This window comes from Notamacropus eugenii, chromosome 5, assembly GCF_028372415.1.
Source record: "Notamacropus eugenii isolate mMacEug1 chromosome 5, mMacEug1.pri_v2, whole genome shotgun sequence".
Lineage (NCBI taxonomy): Eukaryota > Metazoa > Chordata > Mammalia > Diprotodontia > Macropodidae > Notamacropus > Notamacropus eugenii.
In genome coordinates, this window is record NC_092876.1 from 53,090,299 (window position 1) to 53,117,746 (window position 27,448).

Consider the following 27,448-nt stretch of genomic DNA (forward strand, 5'->3'; position numbering starts at 1 on the left):
AGTAAAGAGGCTTTCCTCATTATCTTTAGTTTGTGCTCCCATTATAATGAGTCACAGTTTGCCATTTTCTCTGCCTGGAATGCTCCATCCCAGATTCCCCTCCCCTTTCTTACAGCACTTACTTAGATGCTTCCCTAGCTAATTACTCTGCAAGGAGTTTATAGCCCAGTGACAGAGCTAAGAAATGGATCTTGCTTGACTTTGGAAGATAAGGCCCTTGAGGGCAGGGTCCAAGACCATTTCTTATATTACTTCACATGTTCTCCTGGTGCCTAGCGTGAGACCTTGAACACAGCAGGTTGAGACTAAGGGAGGATCATAGGAGTATCATATCTGGGGGAAGGGGAGATGGCACCTCAGAAGCCAATCTAACTCTCTCATTTTACAGACAAGAAAACTAAGGCTGATGGAGCTTGTGACTTGCCTGAGGTCACACAGATACTCTATAAAAGTTCTTAATTAATTCAATCTTCATCACATCAGCTGATAGATTAGAGGCTGTCTCCAGTATGTGATAGATGGTAAGGGGAGGACAGGCTAAAGAGAAAAAGAAAGCAGGAAAAATCCCATTATGGGCAGCTTCCCAGAACTCAAGTCACCAACAAGCATTTATTAAGCACCTACTATGTGCCAGCCAGGCATTGTACTGAGTGCTAGGGACACAAAGAGAGGCAACACATCCCCTGCCCTCAAGGAGGTCATGCTCTAATGGAGGAGAGAGTTACAACAGCCTACAGCTGGGAGAGGGCAATAGTGATCCCTTTTTAAGGTTCAGAGATTTAGGAGTGGCATCTGGTGGGCACTCAATAAGTATGAAATATGCGTGAATTGTGGCTGAAGTTTACAGGCAAAAAAAAAAAATAAACATTGTTTTTCTGCCAGGCAAATTATTACAAAATATAAAACAAGGCTGAATTGTTGAGGTCAAAACACAGCTCAGGTTTTCTCTAAGTCTATGCTACGTTTGTGAGGTGCATGGCAATGGGGGTTGTCTCCTTTCATTTTCTCTTCCTTCTTCTTTTCTGTGGCCCTCTCTCTTTTCTCCCTTAACCTCTCCTCCTCTTTGTCTTCTGTTTCTTTTCTCTTTGCTCTCCTTCCCATTCCTTCTTCCCCCTTCTCTCCTCCTTCTCTCTTCTTCTCCCCTCCCTTTTCCTTTCCTTCCTTTCCTCCCATCCTTTTCCTCTCTTTCTTCCTCTGCCTCCTTCTTCCTTAACTTTCTCCTCTCTCTTCACTTTATTATATTTTTTGTCTGTCTCATCCTCAATTTCTGTCAAGTTTACCCTATCCCTACTCTCTTATTTCTCCTCTTTTTCTTTGTCTCTGTATTTCTTGTTTGCCTCTTCTTCCTTCCTTCCTTCCTTCCTTCCTTCCTTCCTCCCTCCCTCCTTTCCTTACTTCCCTTCTTTCCCTTCCTTTCTTCCTTCTTGCCTTCCTTCCTTTCTTCCCTTTTCTCCTTCTACTTTCTCCTTCTCTGTTGTATCTCTTATTCTCTCTCCATCCTTATTCTCATTCTTTTTTCTTTCTCTCTCCTTTTTTCTTTCTCTTCTCTGATACTACTCTTTCAGTTCTGCTCTAGCTCCCTTTAATTTTTCTCTTTTCACTTTACCACATTCCCTTCCCTTTCCTCAGTCTCTGTCTCTTCATCTCCATAACCTATCCCCTTTTCCTTCTTTCCTCACTTTCTCTCCCATAAGAAAACCATAGGCCAAGGAGGACTGGAGCCTGCAATGTAGAATACCTGAGTCCTGACTAACAGAAAATCATTATCTCCGAGATCCATGCAATTTGTGATTTTGCCAAAATCCATGAAGTTTCTGCATAAACAATGAATGATTGAGCCAGAGAAGAGAACCCTTGGGGAAAATTCTGCTGCAGTAAAGAATGAATAGCCCAGAGGGGAAGCCAGGCTGGGGAGGGGATATGTTTTCTCCTTATATCTATTCCTTTTGGGATTCATCAGAACCACTTACAATCAAGAAGTTTTAGAAATAAAAAGGGAACATTTATTCTTATCGTTTCATTTCATTTTGCTTTTTTTTAAACAGGAAAAGAGGAATGCATATGAAATCCCAAATCTCATTATGTACATAGCTTTAAAAAGCCCCAAATATATTCAACCATAAACATTAGTTCTAAAGGTTTCTTACTTGTCTCTGCTGCCCTCTGAACCTCCTTCTGACCTCTTCTGTGCATTTTTAAAAAATGCTTTCTTTGCTTTCTTCCTTTTCCAGGCCATCATTTTCACTAACCCCCTCTCCTCCTCTACCCTGTCTTCCTCCCTTCTCAAAGTACCTTCATTTGAAGGAACTTATCATAGTCAGGGAAAAGAAATCCACCCTTTCACCATGCACAAAAATGTAAGACTCATTCTTTACATGTACCCCATCACTTCCTCACAAGAGATGTTTTAATCACGATCTTTTGAAGTTATTATTGGTCATTCCCTTGGTTGAAAGCATTAAGCCTTTCAAAGTTTATTTGCTTTACAATGCTATAATTATTGTATAAATTGTTCTCTTGGCTCTGCTCACTTACTTCACCATTCATCAGTTCATATAAGTCTTCTCGGGTTTCTCTGAATATGCATCTTTCATCATTTTTAATGGAACAGTAATATTCTATTCCTTACATACATGTGCTCTATTTTGTTTAGCTATTTCCCAATTGATAGGAAGCCATTTAGTTTCCAGTTCTTTAATACAACCAAAGTATGCTGCTATGAATATTTTTGCATATTCTCTTTCACTTATCTCTTTAGGCAATATGCCGAATAGTGGGATTGCTAGGTTTAAAGGTATCATAGCTTTGTGGTTTTTTAGATATAGTTCCATACTACTTTCTAGAATATTTGGATCAAGTCACAGTTTCAGCAATAATGCACTAGTGTGCTTTTCTTCCCACATTCTCTCCAGCAATTGTCATTTTCTTTGTTTTTAATCTTTGCCATTTGATGGATGAGAAGTGGATTTTCAAAGTTGTGCAATTTTCATTTCTCTAATTATTAATGATTTTAAAAGCACTTTAATATGGTTTTTGATAGTTTTCTTTTTTTTGAGAATTATTCTTTCATATTATTAGACCATTTAGCCATTGGGGCATGGCTCTTATTATTATATATTTGAATCAGTTATCTATGTTGTATATCAGACTTTTACCAGAAAAGCATGGTGTAAAGATTTTTTTTCCCCTCAGTTAATTGTTTTCCTTCTGATTTTGGATGCATTAATTGGTTTGTGCAAAAGTTTTCTAATTTTATGTAATCAAAATTGTAATCTTCTTTATCACTTAAATGGTAAGGACCTCTTTTCCTTTCCATATTTGTGAAAAGTATTTTTTTCTAAGTCCCTCTAATTTGTAATATTACCCCAAGTACCTACCTCCAAGGGTGTTGTGGATCAAGTAAGTAATTGTAAAGCACTTAGCATAGTATATGGCACATAGAATGCACTATAGAAATATTAGCTGTTATTATTATAACTATTACTTTGAGTATCCATTTGTAATGTACTGCAGTACATGGATCTATTTGCTCTAAATCGAATTTCTTCCAGATTGCTTTCACAGATGTTTTTATTCAATGGTGAAATCTCATTTCAATAGTTGGGATCCTTGAGTTTATTAAATACTATGATATGTATTTGCTTCTGGATCTTGTGTTTTCATCTGTCCCACTGATCAACTTTTCTATTTTTTTAACTAGTACTAAATAGATTTTTCAAATTTCATTTTATTTATTTATTTTTGTTACATTTTGAGTTCCAAACTGTCTCCCTCTCTCCCTCCCCACCCCACGCTAAAGAAGGCCACTATTTCACACACACACACACACACACACACACACACACACACACACACACACGCTTGTGAATATGTTAAACTGTATTATATGTGCTTCTATTTTACAGATCTTTCTCTGGAAGTGGGGGTAGCATTATCCTTCATAGGTCCTTTGGAGTTGATTTGAGTATTTTTAATACTAAGAATAACTTAGTCATTCATAGTTATCCTTTGAACAATATTGTTGCTACTGTATACAATGTTTTCTTGGTTCAGTTTATTCTACTCTTCATTATTTCATGAAAATCTTTCCATTTTTTTCTAACATCTCCCTGTGCTCATTATTTCTTAAGTGCTATAGCATTCCTTCACAACCACATGCTACAACTTATTTAGCCATTCCGTAATTGATGGGCGCTCTCTCAATTTCTAATTCTTTGCCAAGTACTAAATAGTTTTTGATGATTACTTATTTATAGGATAGTTTGAGATCTGGTGCAGCTAGATCTCTTTCCTCCCTATGCTCTCACCCCTTTATTTCCCTTGATATTCTTGATCTTTTATTTTTTCAGATAAATTTTATATCTCTCCCTCACCCCCCCCCCCAACTTTTAAGTAAAACTTTGGTAGCTTGGTTGTTGAAGAACTGAATATGTAAATTAATTTATATAGCATTGGCATTTTTATTATATTGGCATGACTGGCCAAACTATGGGAAGTTAATCTCTCTCCAATTAATTATTTCAGTATTTGTTTCTATAAAATTGTTTTGTAGTTTTATTCATGTAATTCCTGTAGGTGTTTTGCTAGATGAACTTCTAAATATTGTATATATTCTGTAGATATTTTGAATGGATTTTTAAAAATATCTCTGCCTGCTTGGTTTTTTGTTTCCTGCTTTTGTTGCTAATGTAGAAAAAAGCTCATGATTGATGTGGGCTAATTTTTTTTCTTGCTACTTTTTTGAAGTTATTGTTTCAATTAGATTTTAGTTTGAAGGACCAAATGAGATAACATATGTAAAGAACTTTGCAAATTTTAAAGTCCTCTATAGATGCCTTACCTTATTACAAATCAGGTCCTCTAAGAAGACTATTATATATTCTGCAAAAAGCTATGACTTGGTGGCTTATGCTTATTCTATTTATTTATTCTTCTTTTCTTTCTTATTTTTATAGCAGTTTAAAATCTGTAATATGATCTATTAAAACCTATAATGGTAATAATGAACATTTTTGATTTACACCCGATGCTATTGGAGGACCTGTAACATTTCTCTATTATAGATGCTGCTGACTCTCAGTTTCCGAGCTCTGTTATAACAGTAAGGAAAAATCCATTTATTCCTTTGTTTTTAAACATTTTCAATAGAAATGGTTGTTACATTATGAGTATTGTATAAAAACTTTTTTATGTCTTTGTGTAATCGTTATTTTCATTATTATTTTTATTAAAATCAATAATTTATACTTAATTAATGTTAACTATTATTACATTAATATTCTAGTATGTCACATTGTAAACTGTTTTAAATATATTACTGTATAGACTTAATATTTATTCAATATTTTAATATTAATATTCATTAGGGTTATTGTTTTGTGGTTTTCTTCCTCTGCATTATTTTTCTCTGGTTTAGGTGTTAAAAACATATTTCCATCACAGAAGGAATTTGGTAAGTACGAATATTTGTTCTATTTTTGCAGAGCTTTATGTAATGCTGAAATTAAATGTTCTTTGAATGTTTGGTAGAATTCACTTTTAAATCTATGTGGTTCTAAGTTCTTTTACTTTGAGAGTTCATTTGTTGCTTTCTAAATTTCCTTTTCTGAGACTGGGTTATTTAAATTCATTATGTTTTGTTTTGTTACCCCTCCACATTATGTACCAGGCATTATGCTGGCAGTTGGAAATGAGCATAAATATGAAAGTATATTATAGTAGACAGAGACTCACCTCAGAGTCAGGGCACCTTGGGTTTAAGTCCTGCCTCTGACTTATAAAATCCTTGTGACACTGAGTAAACCATTTAATCCCGTGGTATCCTGGGAAACCCTCTCAGACTATAAATTGCAGAAAACTTGGAGATATGCTTTGGTGGAGGGAATTTTTTTCTCCAGAGAATTTCCTAGATACATGAATGAAATCACAGGTACTGATTAAAAAGCAAACACAATTAGAGTGGAAATGATAAGGGAGAGATCACATCTAGCTGAGGGGAGCAGGGTAGGTGGATGGGAGCTTGCTGGATAAATCACCAATAGCAAGTTTTGAGCTTTCAGGTAGAGGAGTTGGGGGGATGCATTTCAGACATGGGGGAGGGCAGGCACAGAAGCATTGTATTAAAATTAATGACACCAATCCACATTTCCTAAATGTTGGGGGGGAGTCAAGATGGGTTAGTCAAGGAACTGCCCTCTCCCTTGGCTCATGCTACTAACAAAAGGGAGAAAGCTAATTTGAGAACAGATGATTTGTTATTTGGGATAATTAAGGAAACAACTATAGTGGTAGCCTGCGTTAAGAAGATCTTAGCTTGTAACTGCAATGAATCTGTGATGTTTCTGATGTGGGAGTGACTTCCAGTGATATTGACCATAGCCCATTCATGCCCCGCCATCCTCCATCCATCCTGTCAATGTCACACAATACACTAGAGGCCTTTCCAAAGCATAGTCTCATGAAAAGAGATTTAGTGTCAGAAGGTCCCTCAGTTCAAATCTTTGCCGTTGACTAACTGCGTTAGCCTTGGAAAGTCAAACTACCTTTCTGGACCTCAGTTCCCCCCTCTATGTAATGAGCAGGTTGGATTAGGGGGCATCTATGGTGCTTTCTAGCTTTAGATCTATGATCCTTTTACTCAGCATAAATAATAATGGAGCACAGGAGCCATCCTCTGGTTAGGCAGATATCTGAATTATCTTTGGTATTTTCCAGATTTGTGATGGCGTCAGGCATTTTTTGCTGGCTTTATTACTGTGACTCAGAGCCTAATCTGTGGGAATTTCATTCTTGTCTTTCTATTAGATATCCCTCAGTGCCCTGGGCTCCCTCCTCTGCCTCTGGGACTATCTTGAAAGCCCTTGGGTACCAGTTTGGCTGTCCTTCTGAGCTTGAAAAATAAAGTAAATTATTGAACACTTATTCCCATTATAAAAAGATCTTTCTTTTCCACAGTGGCTCTTCACTCCAGGTCTATGATCGTATGAACTCTAAGATTCCTTTCCGTGGGCAGATCTACAAGTTCCTTCCTCAATCCAGGGCCATCTCTAGTCATCCTGATTTATATCTGGCCACTGGACTCAGAGAAGAAAGTGAGACTGGTGACTTTGCACAGCCCTCCCTCACTTAAATCCAATTCACTTGCATGTCATGATATTACCTCCATGAGGTCATGGTCCTTGTAGCAGTAAGCACCCCGGCATACACAGGAGGGCTTGCTGCACAGGTTTTTATATCTGCTTTTCTAAAAGGAAAGCAGCTTCTGAGAGGTCAACAATCACGTTAATCAAACACATATACCAACAGAGAAAATACAAGCAGGATCAACAGACAGGATTTCCAACTGTCTGACCATAGGCCAAACATACGTCATTACCAGAGACAGAAGCACCAACATATGGGCTTTAAAAGCCTGAGACTATCCGCAGCTGCTACCCAGAAACTGTCCGGTCAAAGAAACACTTCCTATGAGTAAAACAACAAAGTAAAGCCTCACCTCAGAGTATTTATACACTTTTCAGAGTCTGAGGGCACCACCCTTTGACTCATTGCCTCAATGGAAATTAGCAAAAGGTATTGAAACCTGTTAATGGGCAGGGAAGATCTTTAACTTTTCCCACTACCCACCATTAACCTTTTACTCCTCCTCAGGAATGAAGGACAAACATGTCCTTGTTTTTGTAAACAAGGTCCTCCAAACATAATCTCCTTTACAAAAATGTGAATGCTAACCATGCTATTCAGAAACACTTGTGTGGTGTTCAGTAAGAGATGAGGAAGTGGCCATTCATTCCCTCCTTCCTCCTTTCTCCCATACCCATTTCTTGGACTCTCTCTCTCTCCCTCTCCCCCTCTCCCTCTCCCTCTCCCCCTCTCCCTCTCCCTCTCCCTCTCCCTCTCCCTCTCCCTCTCCTCTCTCCCCCCCCCCCCCCCCTTTCCCTCTCTCTCCCTCCAGACCTTTGACTAGATAATACGAAAAGGGGATGGTGAAGCTGGAAGGTGCTAACCTGAGGCAATGGGATTGTAGGATCATAGGGTTAGAGGTAAGTTAGTGGGTTGGACCAAATGATTTATTTTACAGATGAGGAAACTGAGACACAAAGGTGTGATGTAGCTTGTTCAAAGTCACACAGTGTCTGAAGTGGTATTTCAACCCTAGTCTTCCTGACTCCAAGTCTACTGCCCTCTAGTACACTACCTGTCAGAGGAGCATGATTGCTCTTTGTTCCTCATTGCCATTTCCAGACCCTCTCTCTGCTGTTCTCACTCACAAGTCTTTCTTCCATTGAGGTTTATGCTCATATCCATATCACCCTATGCAGACCCTACTTGCTTTTACCTACCAGCCTCTGTGACTATGTTGCAGAGTCTGTGTGTTTCTTCTCAGAACTCTCTCCTTCATGGCTCTATTGGGGGAAACAATAAAAAATATATATTAAAAAAAAAAAGAAGTGTACCTTGGGTAATTAATTTTTTCCTTTTGGGATCTCAGGTTCTTCAACTGTAAAATGAGAGGGTTGACCTAGATTGTCTCTGAACTAACTTCTAACTCTAGAGTTGTGCCCCAATGATCCAATGGGCACCTCAGTACCAGCCATATAATACATGGGAAGGGGCCCATCCCTCCTTGTTTTATTTACTGTGCTAATTTCTTTCAAGCCTTGATCCTCTCATGTGTTATTCCCCTTTAAGGGCATCTTGGCAAGAGGAAGGTAGTGAAGGAGGGTATCGAATCTTGATGAATCAGGGCATATGCAGATGAATTCTTCATAATCACTGGGATGCCCATAAGACTGTTGATTCTGGCAAGGTTATGGGAGACCGGAATCCAGGCTCAGTAGGGCCAAGATTGCTCCTTTGTCTGTTTCCCATCCCTCTGCCCAGGCTGCCATATGGTCCCCATTTGTCCAGACACTTCAAGGAACAATGATGGCATCTTTCTTTCCAAGAGCTTCCTGTCTCATCCAGAAAGTCGAGGCTTGTAATGGTTGGAGCTCATCTGGCAGTCTTGTTCATTGATTGGAGACCACCCTGGTAGATTCAGCTGTTGTGTTTTTGTACAAGCTGTTCCAGAGCTTTCCCCTGATCTGAGCTCTAGAGTCTTTGCTTCAAGGGTCTCTGATTTTTTGGGTACTTCTTTCACTAGTGCAGATTGTGGCTCTACTATAATCAAAAAGAGGTAGGTGGTCTTAGGAACTTCTGTAGCACTTACTCCAGAAAATACTTATCTCCCCCCCACCTTCCCCCTCTCCCACACCCATGGCTAATCTGGTGATAACACTCTGATCATGTCCAAAATACAACTCATCATCCTACCTCTCAAGACACCCCCTTTCCTATGTCTGCTGAGGATGCCACCATCCTTTAGTCCCTGAGTTTGCAACCTCAGTCATCCTTAGTGTCCTACTTTCCATGACTCCATATCCAAGCAATTGACAAATGGTGTCAATTCTGCCTTCCCAACATCTGTCCATTCCATTGCCTTCTCTCTACTCATACCATGGCCACTTTAAGTTCAAGGCCTTATCCCTTCTCCTCTAGAATATTATTGTAGCCTCCAAATAGGTCTCACTGTCCCAAATCTCTTCTCTTTCCAGCCTATCTTCCACATAGCCACCAAAGTGATATTCTTAAAGTGCAGGATTGACCACATCGCTCCCCTACTCAATGAATTCCAGTGGCTCCCTATTGCCTCTAGGATACAATATAAATTTCTGATATTTAAAGCTCTTTTCAGTCTAGCTTGCTCATCTGCATGCACTAGAGTCCAGTCAAACTGGCTTTTTGCTATTTCTCACACTTACTACTGCATCTCTAGCCTTCCTGCCTTTGCCCAGGTCAATCCCACAGGCCTGGAATGTGCTTCCTCCTCACCCTTTCTTCTTAGAATTCGTAGATTCTTTTAAATAGCAGCTCAAGTGCCACCTTCTATATGAAAGCTTAACTGATCCTTTCATACAGTTTCTCTCCCCCCGCCCCCGGACCTGGATTCGAATATGAATTCTGCCATTTATTACCTATATGATCTTGGGAGTCACTTATTCACTCTGAGCCTCAGTTTCCTTATCTGCAAAATAAGGGAGTTGTACTAGATGACTTCTGAGGTCCTTTCCAGCTTCATATATTCCAACACCATATATACACATATATGCCTCCAGTATAAATAACTGACATTTATATAGTCTATTTAAGTTTGCATAGCACTTTCTAAGTGTTATCTCATCTGAATTTCACAATAACCCTGTAAGTAAGTGCTATAATACTTATTTTACAGAGATGAGAACAGGCTTGGAGAAGTTTGTAGCTTAACTGCTCAGGACCAGTCAATCAGCAAGCATTTATTAAGCCCTTACTGCATATGTACTTGGTAGAGCACTAATTACTGAGCTTACAAAGCCCTCAAGCAGCTGCCCTTCTAATGGAGGTGCTGGTTAAGTATGGGAGGTGACAGTTGAGCCAGATTTTCTTGACTCTAATGCCAATATTCTTTTAAAAAAAATAATTAATTTGATTTCAGTTTTCAACGATCACTTTTATAAGTTTTAAAATTTCTCCCCCTCCCTTCCTACGATGGCATGCAATCTTACCTGGGTTCTACATATACGTTCTTATTAAACACATTTTCACATTAGTCATGTTGCGTAGAAGAATTAAAACGAATGGGAGAAACCATTGATGCCAATGTTCTAATTGCTATATTACACTGCCGAGTTTCTGTGACCTAAAAGGTTCTGATCCCTCTTCCCCAAATCCCATGTTAGGTCTAGCTCTAAGTTCAAGAAAGCTCAGCAGTTAGGGTGTGATTTGAAGAGCCCTGAGCCTGTCTGCAGTGTGCCAAGTCCTGTCTCAAGAGGATTCTGAGCTTTACTAGAGATTCTCTGGGGGATGGTTTCTCCAGCTTCTTTACTATCCATTCCACACACATCCAGTCTTCAAGGTCCTCCTGATGCCAACAGGAGTTCTGTAGATAGACAGGCAGCATGCAGAGTAGATAAGAGATTGTCAGTACAGATCGGAGAGGACAAGGTTACGATTTTCAGGAATACGCATTCCTGTGCAGACACAGATAACTGCATGTCCTTGGGCCAAATTCCTCCCTCCCTTGTCTTTTTCCCAAAATCATTTTTCACTATGTAATAGTGGAATCTTGTACTAACCTTTATCTGCTATGGTTATTCATAATCTCTGAGAAACTGAGGTCTCTAGGCTGTGCATTTCTTGCAGAACCTAGAGACAGAGTTAACCGGAAGAAGGGAATAGATTGGCCTTTCCAGTGGCAATATCTCATTATGATTCAGATTATTGGTTGCATTATGGATTAAATGAAATAATATTTGGAAAACACTTAGTGTTTCTCTTTGGAACTCCCCACCCCTGCCCCTCAAAAACCTTTCTCATCTCTTAATGGTCCACTTTTCCCAGGGGCCTCTTATTAGTTAACCACCCATGATTTCTCCACACGATCTGGTCTTTCTGTATACTATTTCATCCTCCAGCCTTATCAATTTTGTAAATTTGGCTTTGGCTTTGGACCTCAGTCTTTTTATCTGTAAAATGAGAGAGCTAGACTACATGGATTTTATGGTCTCTTCCAGCTCTGACATCCTGTGTTCTAAATCCCCTCTTAACTCTGACATTTATGTTCAAAGAACCCTCCCAACTCCTACATTCTAGGTTCTAAGGTTCCTTTTAACTCTAAATCCTCTGACCCTATGATTTATAAGAGCAGCTAGGTAGTGCAGTGGATAGAGCGCCAGACCTGAGTCAGTCATGAAGACTCAGCTTCCTGAGTTCAAATCTAGCCTCAGATACTTACTAGCTGTGTGACCCTAGGCAAGTAACTTAGCCTGTTTGCCTCAGTTTCCTCATTTGTAAAATGAGCTGGAGGAGGAAATGGCAGACCACTCCAGTATCTTTGGCAAGAAAACCCCAAATGGGGTCATGAAGAGTTGGACACGACTTAAGTGACTAACAAAAATGATCCATAGACCAACAGCTAGCTAAATGATTTGGTCATAAAGACATTATTACATGGTGTATAGAACTAGACTAGAAATTAGGAGACTGGGCTCTGGACCAGGCTCTCTTCTCCATTAGCTGTGTGGCCTTGGGTGAGTCACTTCTCTTTTCTGGGCCCCACCCTCCTCACCTGTAAATTGAAAGACTTAGAGTAGTTGGTCTTCAAGGTCTTTCTTAGGCTCTTTGATTTGTGGCCAGTCCTTCCTAATGGTGTGATAGGTTTGAATGAGTTCATTGACTCATTCATTGAATACTTAGTTGAGTCAATAAAAAAGCATTTATTACCCACTTACTGTGTGCCAGGCACTATTCTGAGCCCTGGAGACACAAAGACAAAGGCAGAGACAGTCCTTGACTTCAGGAAGCTTGCTCTCTAAGAGGGTGAGAGAGCAGCTAGTGGAGAATGGTGGCTGGGGGAGCCAAAGGGGGCTACTTTGGTATGGAAAGTTACGGGGGTGGCGAATGGAGCAATAAGGGCATAGATTCACCTCTCCAGTAGAAATATCAGTGTTGATGTTATTATGGTTCCATTAGGGATCAAATGATACAATATTTGGAAAGTACTTGCCACAGTGCCTGGTACATAGTAGGTACTTCATAAATGCTTGCCTCCCCTGCCCAGAAATAGAAGGACTTAGAGGAATGAGAAGAGGATGCTATAGAAAGCTGGATGTTGAGAAGATGGCAAATGAGTAAAGTGGAGCATGGCAGGGGTTTCTCTTTGTAAAGGGGGGGGTCTCAAGAAGCCTTCACCACTCAAGAGGGGGGAGGGTCAGGGTAGGAGTAACAGAGCTAAGAATGGTGAGTCCATTAGGGCAAGGCACCCACCAAAGAAACCATAGCCCAGTCTTTCTCTGTCCAAAAGAATAGCCACTTTCTCCCTCCTGGTACCCCCTCTTTTCTATCTTGCCACTTCTCTAGAACCCCAATATCTAGAACATTCTATATTTGGCATAGTTTAAGCTAGAACTTTCCAGTTTTCTAGTTAGTTGGAGATTCCCTGCTCATGACCTCAGGGCTGGGAAATTGTTAAAATTAGGATCCACCTGTACCCTAGAAATGAGCCAGTCATTAAGACCCCATTATGCCTTTCTCCCCTCTACCCCCCCCCCCCCCCATGAAAATGTGGTACCAAGAACCCTGGAGCAGTCTGGAACCTGTAACTTTCTCAGCTGATCTAAAATGTAGACCCACAGCTGGGGATCAAAAATTGTAGACTTCATATTCCTGCCAAGCCCTGATGTTCACTATGCCTGATGCTCCTTGGTGACATCTAGTGCTTATAGACCTTTGCCAAACCTGATTTGGAGGAATGAATCCTGAGCATTGAACTGGGAATCAAAGACCTGAATTCAAATCTCAGCCTTCCACTTGTCACCTATGTGACCTTGGGCAAGTCAGTTTCCTCATCAGTAAAATGAGGTGATTAGACTAGATTACCCCTAATATCCCTTTCAGCTCTAAACTTCTGATCCTGTGACCAGTGTTAGGGAGGTCAGTGGGCTATCCCCATTTGGAGGTGTTAGTTCTGATTCCATTGGGAAGGGGTTGATGAGGTGACCCACTTTGGAGTCATCAGTCCTGGCTCCAATGTAAATCATGGTTTAGTGGGCTGCCTTAGTAATTTTCTGGTCTTTCTGCTTCTTGCTCCCTTGGGTGTTTGTTGTTAAACCATGTGGCCTTCCCTTTTATTCCTTCTCCTAAATGCATCAAAGAAAAGAACCTATTCCTTTCAGCACTGACTGGCTCACCTAATTCTTCTGCAAAGCCCTTTTAGTCCCAGGAGTGGACTTTGACCCACTGATCTTCCTAAATCTCAGCTCTGATCATTCCACTTACCTACTCAGAAACTTTTGATAGCTCCCCTCTGCCTCTAGGATCATGTCCAAACCCTTAGGGCCCCCTTCACAATCTTTGCTCACTTTGCCTTGCCAATGTTCTGTGGTGACCCTGGCCTCCTCCTTGGATTTCCTGAAAGATGAGCCTCTGTCAGAGATCCATCCCATTATGGTTCCCCATCACCAAAAGATCAGATTAACTCACAAGTGGGTCAGTGCTGGCACTGATATTGTCATTGCTACCTGGGCAGTCCCAGAAGGGCTTAAGTGGACTCAGCTGATGGCAGGAGGAGCCAGAATCTAAGCAAAGATAGAAATGGATTTGATCTAAATCACTGAGAAAAAGATGCCCAGGGAGGACGCTGAGAATTGTCTGGCTGAAACTGGACTGGGGCATCTTCCCTCTCCTTTCCCTTCTGACCCCCTTCCCAACTCTGCCAAGCTCTCCTTTATCAACTGCTTCTCAGCACTTACAAAGTGTTGAATTGTAGATTGTTCAGAGTTAGAAGGGACCTCAGAGGCCATGTAGCCAAACCCATACCCAAAAGAAAACCCCACCCTCTCCCCACCACAACATGGTCCCTCACCCTCTGCTTGAAGACCTCCAGTAAAGGGGAGCCCACTCCCACCTGAAGCCTCTCATTCCACCCTCTTTATTGCAAAGTTTTCCCCTAACATGAATCTAAACTTTTCTTATCGTAACTTCCACCAGTGGCTCCTGGTTCTGCTTCCTGGGGCCAAGCAGAAAAGGCAGCTTTTCAGATGCTTGAGCAAAGGTTCCATGGGCCACACAAGTCTTTTCTCCTGGTTAATTGCTTGCAGTTTCTTCAGTGAATACTTATACAACCCAAGCTCCAGGCTTTTCACTGTCCTGATTGCTGTCTTTAGAGACTCTCTCACTTATCTGTGCAATTGAAATATGGTGTCCAAAACTGAACACAACCCTCCAGATGGAGTCTGACAAGGGCAGAGGACAGGGGGATTGGAAGCTCTTTATTGTTGCCTCTCTGAATGCAGCCTATCACAGAAGCTTTCCTAGCCATTGCATTATGTTATTAACTCATATTGAGCTTGTGGTCCATTAAAACTCCCAGCTCTTTTTTCAGGTGAGCTGCTAGCTAGCCAGGCTTCCCTTAACCTCTATTTGTGAAGTTGATTTACTTTTGAAACCAAATGCAAGATTTTACATTCACTTCTATTTGATTTCATTTTATTAGATTCATCCCAGTGCTATATATTGTCAAGCACAGTGCCCAGTGCTTTGTCCTCTCAAGTGAGTTTACCAGAAGTGATCATCTAAGCCAAGGTCTACCACTTGGCCTGTACAATGATTGTCTAGGGATCTACCAGCTGGCCTGTATGAGAATCATGTGAGGCAGGGGTGGAGAACCTGGAGTCTTGAGGCCACATGTGGCCATGTGGGTCCTTGAGTATGACCTTCTGACTGAGTCCAGGTTTTACAGAAAAAAATCCTTTTATTAAGGAGATTTGTTTTGTGAAATTTGGATTCAGTCAAAGGGTTGCACTTGAGGACCTAGAGGCCCCTCCCCATCTAGGGTCTACCAGTTGGCATGTATACTAGTCTATTGTAATATTTCACAGTATAGTTCACAAGACACTTTATGATCCCTAAAATACCCTCCTCACAATAGCCCTGTGAGATAGGAGGACAAAGTTTATTGTCCCCACTTTACTGATGAAAGAAATTGGATTCAGAGCAAAAAGGTAGAGCATGGGTTCCAAATGGTGGTCTTCTAATTCAATTCAATTCAACAGACACTGGTGAAGTGTCGAATAGGTACCTGTTCATAATGTAAAATATCTTTAAAGGTAGATTGAGCCAGTCTGGGAAAGGATCTAAATCCCAAGTAAAGGAATATAAGATAATATATTCTAAAGTTCATATTTGTAAAGTATTCTACAAATCTAAAACACCATACAAATATTAATTATTATTAGTTACTATTATCATCTTACTCTGGAGCAGGATTTCTTAAAACTTTTTGTATTGAGATCTTTTTTTATGGTCTGAAGAAGTCTATGAACCCTTTCTCAGAATAGTGGCTTTTGGTCTATATTCATAATTTAAAAACATGCTAAAATTTCAGTTAGAAGTTAGTGAAAACAGTGATGACATTTCCCCCCATCTAAGTTCATAGAATCTGCTGATCTCTTTATGGAATCCTTCTGCTTCCAGGCAGATTAACCCAGGTTAATTAACCCTTCTCTAGAGGCAATAGGGAGCCACTCCAGGTGCTGGAGAATGAAGCACTTTCTAAAACACATCTGACTCTTGCTTTAGCAATGCCAATCTGGCAGTTGTGTGGAGATGAGAGAGACTCAAAGCACAGAAAACAGAGACCACTGCAGTATTCCAGACAAGAGATGATGAGGGTCTGAACTAGAGTGCTGGTTGTGTGAGTGGGGAGAAGTGGGACGACTCAAGAGGTGTTAAAGAGGTAGAATCAACAAGATTTGGCAAGTAATTGGATATGAAGGGGTAAGGGAGAATTGGAGAGCAGAAAATGACTCGAAGGTGTTGAACTTGGGTGACTAGAAAGGTGATGGAACTCTTAACAGATATAGAGAAGTTTGCAGGAAGGATGGGTCAAAGCAGGGGTATCCAACTACTATCAACTTGCCTGTTTTGCATCCTGGGCAAGCAAAGGATGGTTTTGTTTTTTTTTACATTTTTAAAAATACTAAAACTTTATTTAAAAATGTCAAAGCTGTTCTTAGCTCCCAATTGTACAAAAACAGGAAGCCGACTGGATTTGCCCTTGATCTAATTTACTGACCTCTGAGTTAGAGGCAAAGATAGTGAGTTTCATTTTGAATATATTGTGTTTGGGATGTCCATGGCACATCTATGTAGAGATGTCCAATAGTCAGTTGATGATGTGGGATGGGAGTTTAGGAGAGGCTAGGGATAGGATAAATAGATCTGGGGAACATCTGCATGGAGGCAATTAAATTCACGAGACCTGACAGAGCAGGGAGGGGGATGGGAAAAAGGAGGGGAAAAGAAAGAGGAGAGAGGGAAGGCTCAGGACAGAATCTCAGGGGACACTCACATTTAGGACGGAGGCTAATTCTCTTTTGACTATACCACTCTGTCTGATAGTGCTGTATTCAAGTCTGTAATATGATAGTATTTGCTTGTGGTGTTTTACGTAAGAGTAACACTCATTAAAGAGTTAACCTACATCAAAAATAGGGCCACCATTAACATTCAGTCCATCAGCTTGGACCAACCAGTGTTTTTGTTACTAAGCTCCTGTATGTCCAGCACTTCATGTAATGTTTTCCACTATTAGAATGTGAGCACTTTGAGGGTAGGTCTTGTTCTCACTTGTTTGCATATTCAGCACTTTACACAATGCCTGGCACATAGTAAGTATTTAATAAATACTTTTAAATTCATTTATTCATTCATTTAGGCTATGGAAGAAATATGGTCCCAGTCCTTCAAGGAATTTGGAATCTATTTATGGAGTTGAGACACTTTATTAATTCAAAAGGTCTGTGCCCTCCTCAGTGTGGGGCCTCTGTTTGTGGATACAGGTCACAGCTGTCTCGTGCCTTAGCACAGGGTGTCATGAGTTCCTGTAAGCAAAAAGAATTCATCACCTGGTGGCCAACCTTTGGGTGATGAGACTTTTTGCACTGGTCCTCAGCACAAGAAGCACCTGTCTCCAGGGTTTGTTGGACCTGCCCAAGCTTGGACACTGCTGCCCTCAAGAACCCAAAAGCACCTCCACACCTGTCAAGGCAACAAATGAGGATTCAGCAGATGGGAGGCACACAGGTGAAGTGATGATGAACTTTTTTATTCATTGCTTAAAATGTTAAATTATGTGATGCAAAATATTAGAAAATTGGACACTGTGAGATAAAATGTTAATTATGGAGCCGGGTCACAGTAGGGAGGGTTTTCTGGGGACATCAAAAGGGAATGACAGCTGTAACTGATGGTTTGCAGAGTCATTTGCTTTTTTAGAGTCCTTTTCCTACTTTTTAGTTGGGCCACAATCTTAAAGTGAAGGGGACCTGGTGCAAGTCCTGGCCTTTAAGTGTTAACATTGTGTTCTAAGATTCTTTCCAGCTTTCTTATTGTATTTTTCTAAGGCTTGTTCCAGTTCTGACATTCTATGTTCTAAGGCTTGTTTCTAGCTCGAGTGTTCTGTGTTCTAAACTCCCTTTCAGCTCTGAAATTTTATATTTTAAAAGCCCTCCAGGTTCTGACATCTTTTAATCTAAGTTCCTCTCCCATCCTCCGGTTCTGACATCTGTTCTATCTGTTCAGACTTTCCAGTTTCGGACATCCTGTCTTCAAAAATCTCTCCCAGCTCTGACATCCTGTGTCCTAAGGCCCCTCCCAGTTTCTAACATCCTGTGTTCTAAAGCCTCTCCCAGCTCTGACATCCTAAGACCTATGCCAGCTCTGACATCCTCTGTTCTAAGGGTCCTCCAGCGCTGACATTCTGTGTTCTAAGGCCCCTCTAGCACTGATATTATATGATGGCCATGATCACTGACAGTAGAGAGGTTGTGTGCACCTCTCTTGAGTCCCTTTTGCTTCCCATAGGTATGGGATAATTTCCCGGGAATAATAGGGAAGGGATTGCTTATCACCTGACTAATGTACCCTTCTTTTTGTTTTTAATCAAACCCTTCCCAGACACTTTTTGGTTGCTTTAATTACAAAACCACTCTCTTGGTTGCATCTGCAAAGGAGCTTTTCCTCGTATCAGCTCCAGGCCACGAAGAATTAAACAATTTCTCTGACATAGTGGGATCCTGGTCAAGGATGCTGCTGAGAGGCAAGTAAGACTTTTTCTATACTGTTATGTGACCTGAAGTGGTTTGTGTAGTTAGACTGGCCTCTAGTGGTCTCACTCATGAATTGCACATTAATCTTTCCTCTCAGGGAACTTAGGCTCTTAAACTAGAAGGGATTTCAGAAACCCATTGAGTCTGATCTTTGAGAGGAATTAAATTCCAATAAATCCAAAATTTTTTATTTAAAAGTTATTTTATTATTTTTCAGTTGACATATATTTATTTTCTCTCTTTTCCCTTACCTCCACTTTTAATCAACCTCCTCACCCCTCAAAAAAAAAAGAGAGAAAAGAAAAAAGGAAAGTTTCGTAACGAACGTGCATAGCCATGCTAAGAAAATTCCCTCCTCGGTAATGGTCATGTCCGAAGATATATGCCCCATTCTGTATTTCGAGTCTACCATCTCATTGTCACAAAGTAGATAACATGTCTCATCTTTGGTCTTTTGGAATCATGTCAACTGCTATTTATTAAGCACCTACTGTATACAAGATGCTGGCGATAGAGAAAAATGAAATACTCTACAACCTCCAAAAGTTTATACTGGAAAACCATACAACCAACCTCAAATGATTTTTACTCATTCTTTCAATTTCCTCTTTCAATTGTTCAGTTAATCAAGAGGAATTTATTCAGCTGGATAGGGGCAGCTAGATGGCTCAGTATACTTGGAACTGGGCCTTATCTGACCTCAGACATTTACTAGCTGTGTGACCTTGGGAAAGTCATTTAACCTCTGTTTGCCTAGGAGACAGCCAGGTGGTGTTGGACCTGAAGTCAGGAAGACCTAAGTTTACATCTGACCTCAGACACTTAACCAGAAAGCCAGAAGGTGGAGGGGAAAAGGACAATTATCCTAGACATGTAGTGGGCATCAGCAGCTTAAGGTCATATGTGGCCCTCTAGGTTCTGAAGTGCAGCCCTTTGAGTCCAAACTTCATAGATCAAACCCCCTTAATAAAAGGATCAGTTCTGTAAAACTTAGACTCAGTCAAAAGGCTGCACCCAAGGACCTGGAGGGCCACATGTGGCCTTGAGGCTGCAAGATCCCCATCCCCGACACAGTCCATGCAAAGTCATGGAGAAGGGAGACTGAATTAAATGGTCTTGAAGATCCATTCTAGCTCTAAATCCCATGACTCCTATGACCAATAAGGTCTTTTCCATCTACACAACTTACTAAGTCTGTGACTTGCTCTAGGGAATAACCTGAGCTGATGGATGGAGGTTACACAGAGCTGTAAGTAAGAGTGCTGGACCCTGGTGCACACTCAATTGAATGATGGTTGTCAGGAGAAGAGCCACCCTGTTCCTCAGAGAGTCAAGCTGGACATTCCTTGATTCAGCTGAGAATTCCCAACCTCTGACCTGAAGTTCCCCAACTTCTAAGTGAAAAGTTGAGACATTGGCAGGGGAATGAGGCAGTGGGGGAAGGTGGCCTCCAGGAGAAGGATACCATGGTGATGGCTGGCAGGTAGGAGATGGTCAAGAGAGCCTGTATGTGCTATAGAGGAGAATGGATTTGAAGTACATACTCTGTGGTGTCATTTGCTGTCAGCACGCCTGAGCAAAGCTCCTATCACATCACCCTAGTTATGCTTCTCAATTTATGGCCAGTACTATTCCATATACTTCTTGGCATCGCAGTAGATAGCGGGCTGACCTTGGAGTGCCTTGGAGTCTGGGTAAATTATTCAGCCTCTTAGTGCCCACGCAAATCTCTTAAGACTTTAAATTGCAGACTAGTAGAATCTTCACTAATAGGGGAAGGTTTGCCAAACTGATATAAATGATTCTTCTGCTTATTGATTGAATGATTGATTTTGTTATTCTTATAGCCCTGATGCCTGGCACATGATAGGCACTTAATATGTGCTGGATAATAAATCCTGGGTAAATAATGGATTGGTTTTTTGCTGCTGGTTTCTTTACAGCCTCAATGCATCTGTCCCAAATGTTCACATGGACTATTTGTACCCAACTTTTGGTAGAACATTCCGAGCTCATATTGGTCTGATCAGCCACAGTTGGACACACTGAAACTTGACTCTAGCATAGCAATGTCATTTTGGTTCTCTTGGAGAACAAAGGACAACCCCCACCCCCACCCAGCCCAAAGCCTAGCACATAATAGGAGCTTAATCAGTTGTTGAATTTAATTACGTTGTTGAAAGGCAGAAGTGGTCAGGAAGTCTTCAGTATTTCTCTCAAACACAGAATTCATGCATCAGGTCATTATTTCTGCTTTCCTCTCCTCCCTTCTCTAGGACTTTAGCTACAAAGCAACTTTCAAGGAATAGTATCCAGTCTTCATTTCAGAAAGATCCTTCTTGTAAAAGAACAGGGTTACCCTTTCAGAAGAAAATGGAGACCATGATTTGGTCAGAATCATCCCTGCTTCTGTGTTTCTTCCTCAGGGAGATGGGAATGGCACCACTGGGTACTCAACCCAATGGATGATCTAGCATCCATGACAGTTACTTTCATTCCAACTACTTGGATCTTATTCCAACCTTATATAACATTCATCCCTATTAGAGAAGGCATGCCTCATTGTCTATCTCTAGTCTATTACTTCTACTACTTCTGATTGTTTCATCATGAGTCTTTTGAAGTCTTGATTGGCCATTACTTTGATCAGACTTCTCAGGTCTATCAAAGGTGTTTCCTCTCATCTTATTACTGTGGTCAGGTTTTATATCATTCTACTGGTTCTACTCATTTCGCCCTCTGTCCGGTCATAAAGTCTCTCCATATTTCTCTGAATCCTTTTTAGTTATCATTTTTTATAACATGGTGGAACTCCATCCCATTCATACACTATAATTTTTCAGTCACTCCTTAACTGATGAGCTGAGGAAGTTTTGATTCCAGTTCTTTTCTACAATCAAAAGTACAGTTGTAGATACTACTGTACACATGGGTCCTTTCTTTCTTTCCTTGACTTCCTTGGGGGTATATGTCTAAAAGTGGTATACCTGGGTCAAAGGACAGTTAAATGAATTTTGAGGTATGCTTCCAAAATGCTTTCCATAGTAGTTGCACCAATTTGTAGCTTCGCTCACAGTATGTTACTGTGCCCATCCTCTGACAATCTCTCCAAAGCATCATATAACGTAACACTTGATAGTATACAGACAGACCTTGTCTAATGTTATTAATTCATTTGGTAAAAAAATGGTGTTAGGTGAAACAAGATTATAGGGGCAGTTAATTCCATGAGAACACTGTCATAAATGCAATGACTGCATTTTCAAGACTTTATGATCAGGTTGCAAATATATTATGATGGTTATAATGTATCAGTGATATTCTTGAGAAGCAACACTGATCAGAGGAAAATTACATCTGTGCTGTTTTGGAATGTTCTCTAATTGTCTCATCACTATTATTAACCTGATTTTTCAATTACCTTGTAGGCTCCATGAGGGGTGAGGACTGTTTTATTTTTATAGTATGTCCCCTATGACATCTAGCCCAGGACCGTGCCCTTTATGTTGAGCAGACATTGAACAAAGATTTATTGAACTGTCTTGTGATTGCCTGGTTCCAATTCCATGTCTGTTTTTTGAGCACACTCTCCACCATATACCTCATGGGGTTATTGTGGGGCTGGTAGCCTGCAAACTTTAATCAGGATGGTTTTCCTTCAGTTTTCTCCTCTCTAAAATGAGGAGGTTAGACTAGGTGACCTCTGAGATCCCTACTTCTTTGAAATCCTGTGATCTTGTATCAAAGGCCATATAAGTGTGAGGCTATGGTTAATATGTTAGAGATTAACAATATTCTGCACTTGGTGTACTCTGGCCTGGTCATACCCATAGTAATGTTCTCAGTTTGGGGCATCACATTTAACACAGTGTTCAGAGGAGAGAGGCCAGAATGATGAAGGGGGTCAGGATAAAATGAAGGAACTAGGGATGTTTAGTTGAGAGAAGAAAAAGCTTGAGAAAGGTGGAGGATAGCGATCAGATATCCATCTTCAAGTATTTGACTTCCAGTGAAAGTCAAGTCAACAAGTATTTATTAAGTGCCTCCTGTGTGCCAGACACTGTGCTAGGTCCTGGGAATACAAAGAAAGGCAAATTACAGTCCTTCCCCTCAAAGAGCTCACAATCTAATGGGGAGATGACATGCAAGCAATTCTGTGTATATACGAGACATAATAAATTGGAGACAGATAATTTGGATTAACTGGAGATAATCAATACAGGGAAGACACTAGCATTTAGCAACATCAGAAAAGTTTCTTGCAGAAGAGTGTTTTTTAAAACTGGAACATGAAGAAAACCAGAGAAGCCAGGGAGGGAGGAAGGAGAGAATTCCAGATATAAGTGTCAGCCAGTAAAAGTACAAGAAACCAGGAGTTTCTTATGCCAAGAACAGCAAAGAGGCCAGTGTCACTGGATCATAAAGTATTTGGAGAGCAATAAGGTGTAAGAAGACTGGAAAGATAGAAAGGGTCCAGGTTACAAAGGATTTTAAAAGCTAGAGGATTTTCTTTTTGTTTCTGGAGGTAATTGGGAATCATTAGAGTTTATTGGATGGTGCTGAGGGAGGGGATGACATAGTCAGACCTACAGTTAAGGAAGATCCCTTTGGTTGTTGAGTGGAGGATGAGGATTAGGGAAACCAACCTGCAGCTACTGAAATAATCCAGGTGGGAGGTGGTGAGAGCCTGCACCAGGATGGTGGCAGTATCAGAGGAGAGAAGGGGAGTATTTGAGAGATGACATGAAGGCATTGCTTTGTTCTGGCTAGTCCTAGGAGTCAGAACAATGAGTAATAGATGCTGCAGAGATGCACGTTTAGGCTTGGTGTCAAGGGGACGCAAGATCATCAACAAAGACTTTGTAACAACGAGAGTGATCCCCAAGTTGAACCAGGTGCCTTGGGAGGCAGGGGGTTCCTTCCTTTTGTGAGATGTCTTCAAACAGAAGTTAGACCTTGGTTAGGGATGAATTAGAGGAGACTTATAAATGGGCATCTTTTGGACGGCATGGCTTCTGCTTCCCTGCCCTGCTCTAAAATTCAGTGATTCTGCGATGTGTATTTCTAAATTAAAATTAAATTAAAATATGTATTTTAAAATTAAAATTTAAAAATTACATTTGGAAAAGTTTGCTGATATTTTCCATTTCTTACATTGCCACAATATCCCACATAGTCTTCCCTTTCCTTTTCCAAAAGGGCAGACTCTTTTTCCCAGAGAGCCATCTCATATGACAGAGAAAATATATATTTTTTAGAGAAAAAAAAATCGGTACAAATAATACATTGAAAAAAGTCAGAAAACATGTATAATGTGTAACTGTTGTGCACCTCCCACCTACACAGTGGAGTGGGTTGGGTGTGTCTTCTCTCTTCACTTGAGTCTTTCCTTGGTCTTTATAATTTTGTTACATTCACCTCTGAGTTTTTGGTGTATCATCACGCTGTCCATTTACATCGTTACAATTATTATTTCCCATGTCGCACAGTCAAATCCAAAGCTCTTGAGAGAGACCTTGAGAGTGTCCTTGAGAGTATCGCTTCTTCTGACAACCATGTGATCGCCAGCCCCATGTGAGTTCTCCATAAAATAGTCTTTTCAGCAAGTGTACATTTTGCATACAGGACTGCTCAGCTTGGCATGCCCCCATCAGAAAGGGTGCTGGGATCTATGAACAAAGAGAATTGAGACAGTAGGATGCTCAAATTTGGAGTATCCACCCCAAAATTCATACGAACTATCTGTGCCCAACCTGTGGTAGATCATTCCGATCTTGTATTGGTCTGATCAGCCACAGGGGGACACACTGAAATTTCACTTTATCGTGGTGATGTCATTTTGGTCCTCTTTGAGAACAAAGCACAACAGCCAACCAACCAACCAATACAATTATTATAGAATGTTTCCTTGACTCAGCTTCCTTTTTGCTGCACTCAGTTCATGTAGCTCTTCCCATGGTTCTCTGTATTTGTCACACATATTTCTTAGATCACAGTAGTATTCCATTATACTCATGTAACACAACGTGTTTAGCCATTTCTCAATTGATGGACATTGACTTTGTTTCCAAATTCTCAGCTCTCTGTGAGTGAGAGGCCGCATGGCATGGTGGAGAGAGAGCCAGCTTGGAAGTCAGAAAGACCTGGGTTCAGGTTCTGCCTCTGATAAGTACTAGCAATATATGTGATCCAAATATGAATCACAGGAGAATTAGCAACCTGCGTTGAGGAGGGGTGGTGCCCCAGAGGCACTTTCCATCCCATAAGTTATTTCCCCATAGTGATAAAATTTCTGGACAGGCCCTGACCAAAAATCTCTATATCTCTATCTAAATCTGGGATCAGAGGAACACAGAAACAGTCTTTAAGCTGGGAGGGACTTTTAGGCACCACACAGTCTAGCAGGAGCTGTCTTATCTTTTTATGTGTGTGTATGTTCTCAGGCCATTGCATAATTTCTGGCACACAGTAGGTATTAGATGTTTCTTAATGTTTATGAACTGATAGACTTACAGATACTGAGGCCCAGAGAGGCAAAATAAATGGACCATAGTCACATAGGCAGCATATAGCAGAGAGAGCCTAACACAGATCTCTCTCTCTCTCTCTCTCTCTCTCTCTCTCTGTCTCTCTCTCTGTCTCTCTCTCTTTCTCCCTTTCTCTTTCTCTCTCTTTCCCCTCTATCTTTTTACCTCCCTCCTTCCTCTCTTTATCTCACCCTCTTTCCCTTCTCCCCTCTCTGCCTGTCTCCCCCCTCTCCTTCTCCCCTTTTCTCTCTTCCCTCTTTCTCTCTCCTTCTCACTTTCCACCTCTCTGTCTCTGTCTCACTGTGTTTCTTTCTCTTTCCGCCTCAGCCTGTCTCCCTTTCTCTCTCCCCTTTTTATTTCCTCTTCCCGTTACTCATTCCATTTCTCTGTCTTTGTCTCTTTCCCTCCCTCCTATCTCTCCCCTCTTTCTCTCTCTCTTCCCCTTTTCCCTTCTCTCTTTCTTCCTTCCTCTCTCCCCCTTTTGTTTACCTCTTCCCCTCCCTCATTCTGTCTCTCTGTCTGTCTGTTTGTCTCTTCTCTCCCCTCTTTTGTCTTTTCATGCTTTAATATTCTTTCTCCCCTAGAGCAGAAATTTCCTCTAATGGAAAGCATCTCACTGAAGCCAAAAAGGGCAGACTCTTGACAACTGGCTTTTTAATCTTAGAGCAAACCTCTCCAAGGCCCCCTTACTCTTTGCCATTCCCTCTCCCTTGATTTCTTAATAGAAATGTTTTATCTTTGGGGCTAGATCTAGGATTTACAGGGACAATTACCGTGGCTTGGGGCAGGACTCTAAAGTCTGTACTTGGGATTTTAAAAAAATGCATTAGGAAGATTTCTACTTCAAAACAAAACAAGACAAAAAACCAAGATCCTGAGTCTTCTGGTAGAGGTTGTTACTTTCTGTCTCACCCACAGAACTGAGGGTGTGATGGTCCAAAAGGACCCCTGAAGCTTGGCTCTACAGAGGCTCTCTGCATTTCCTCATTTATGTGCTCCTCTGAGAGAATCCAGGAGAGGGAGACAGAGTCTGTCAAGTATATGGGAGCAGCAGAGACTCTGAGAATTCTGAACATCCCTCTGGACTTCAGAGCCCTCCCAGAATGGACTGTGCCCTCCCTTTTCAGCTGCCTTAGCCTCCATGGGGGGAAAGGGAAGCTGGCCCACCCTCTCTTTCTCTGGCCTCTCAAAGAGCTTATAGAGCTTTATTACTGGCCCAGGCAGACAAAAAAAGGCAGCTAAGACTTAGAGGAAAGGAGATGGTGAAGGGTCATTTATCTACTTGTATCAGTGATAGGAAAAAGAAACACACACACACACACACACACACACACACAGAGTCCAGCTTGGGAGAGATTAAGGAAGAGGAATGAAAGGTCTTCCCTTTAGAGAATACTTCACGATTCCAAATGACTGCTGGTACATTAAAAGCTTCAATCCTTTCAGTAACCATCGTCATTTTATAGATGGGGAGACTAAAACTTAAGAACTGGATCTCAAGGAAAGAAATAGACAACATGGCTGTCTGCTCCTAGAAGCTGGGCTTCAGATCATCTTTTGGTTTCTTTTGAATGTTGACAGTCCATGTTCTAAGGACATTCCAGCTCTGAAGGTCTCTATTCTAAGTCCCTTCCTAGCTCTGACTTTTTAGGTTTTAAGGGTCCTTCCAGCTCTGACATCTTGTGTTCTAAGGGCCCTCTCAGCTCTGGTGTGAGTATTATCTTCTCTGTTCTATAGATGGGGAAATTGAGATAAGGGAGGTCAAGTTACTCATCCACATTCATAGAAATACGAATTAAAGCTGGAATTTGAATTCAGGTCTTCTGACTCCAATGCAACTAGGGGTAATAGAACCAAGAAAGAACTCTAAGGGGCTCCAAACTCTGACATCCTGTGTTCTAAGGGCCCTCCCAGCTCTGATATCCTGTGTTTTGACATTCCATGTCTCCCAATCCCATCTAACACTCTCTTTAATGTCCCAACATTCTGTGACCCTAATTTGTATCCATCCTGCCCTCGGTATTAGAGTGATCTCACTCCATGCAGTGTCTGTGAGCAAACGTAGCAGGTGCTTGCAGACCAGCCCCTTAGAATCTGGCCTCATCCTCTTTTTCTTTAGCAGCTCAAATAACCACCTTCTTCCCATCCTTGCTCATCTTCTGGCAATGGCCACTGATCTGGTTTGGTACCAGAGCCAAACAATGCTGGGGGGTGGGGGTAGGGGTGGGGGAT

At 41.1% G+C, this 27,448-nt stretch overlaps 1 protein-coding gene and 1 long non-coding RNA gene across 2 annotated transcripts in view; both read left to right on the forward strand.

The window, feature by feature from the left end:
* The window catches only part of KAZN (kazrin, periplakin interacting protein), a 1,379,110-nt gene that overhangs the window by 48,927 nt on the left and 1,302,735 nt on the right, over positions 1-27,448 (forward strand). The gene's annotated exons all lie outside the window — the stretch shown is intronic.
* LOC140504236 (uncharacterized) lies at positions 1,390-27,413 on the forward strand. The gene is made up of 3 exons (XR_011967015.1): positions 1,390-5,101; positions 5,417-5,452; positions 17,534-27,413. It is a non-coding gene; the product is annotated as an uncharacterized lncRNA (long non-coding RNA).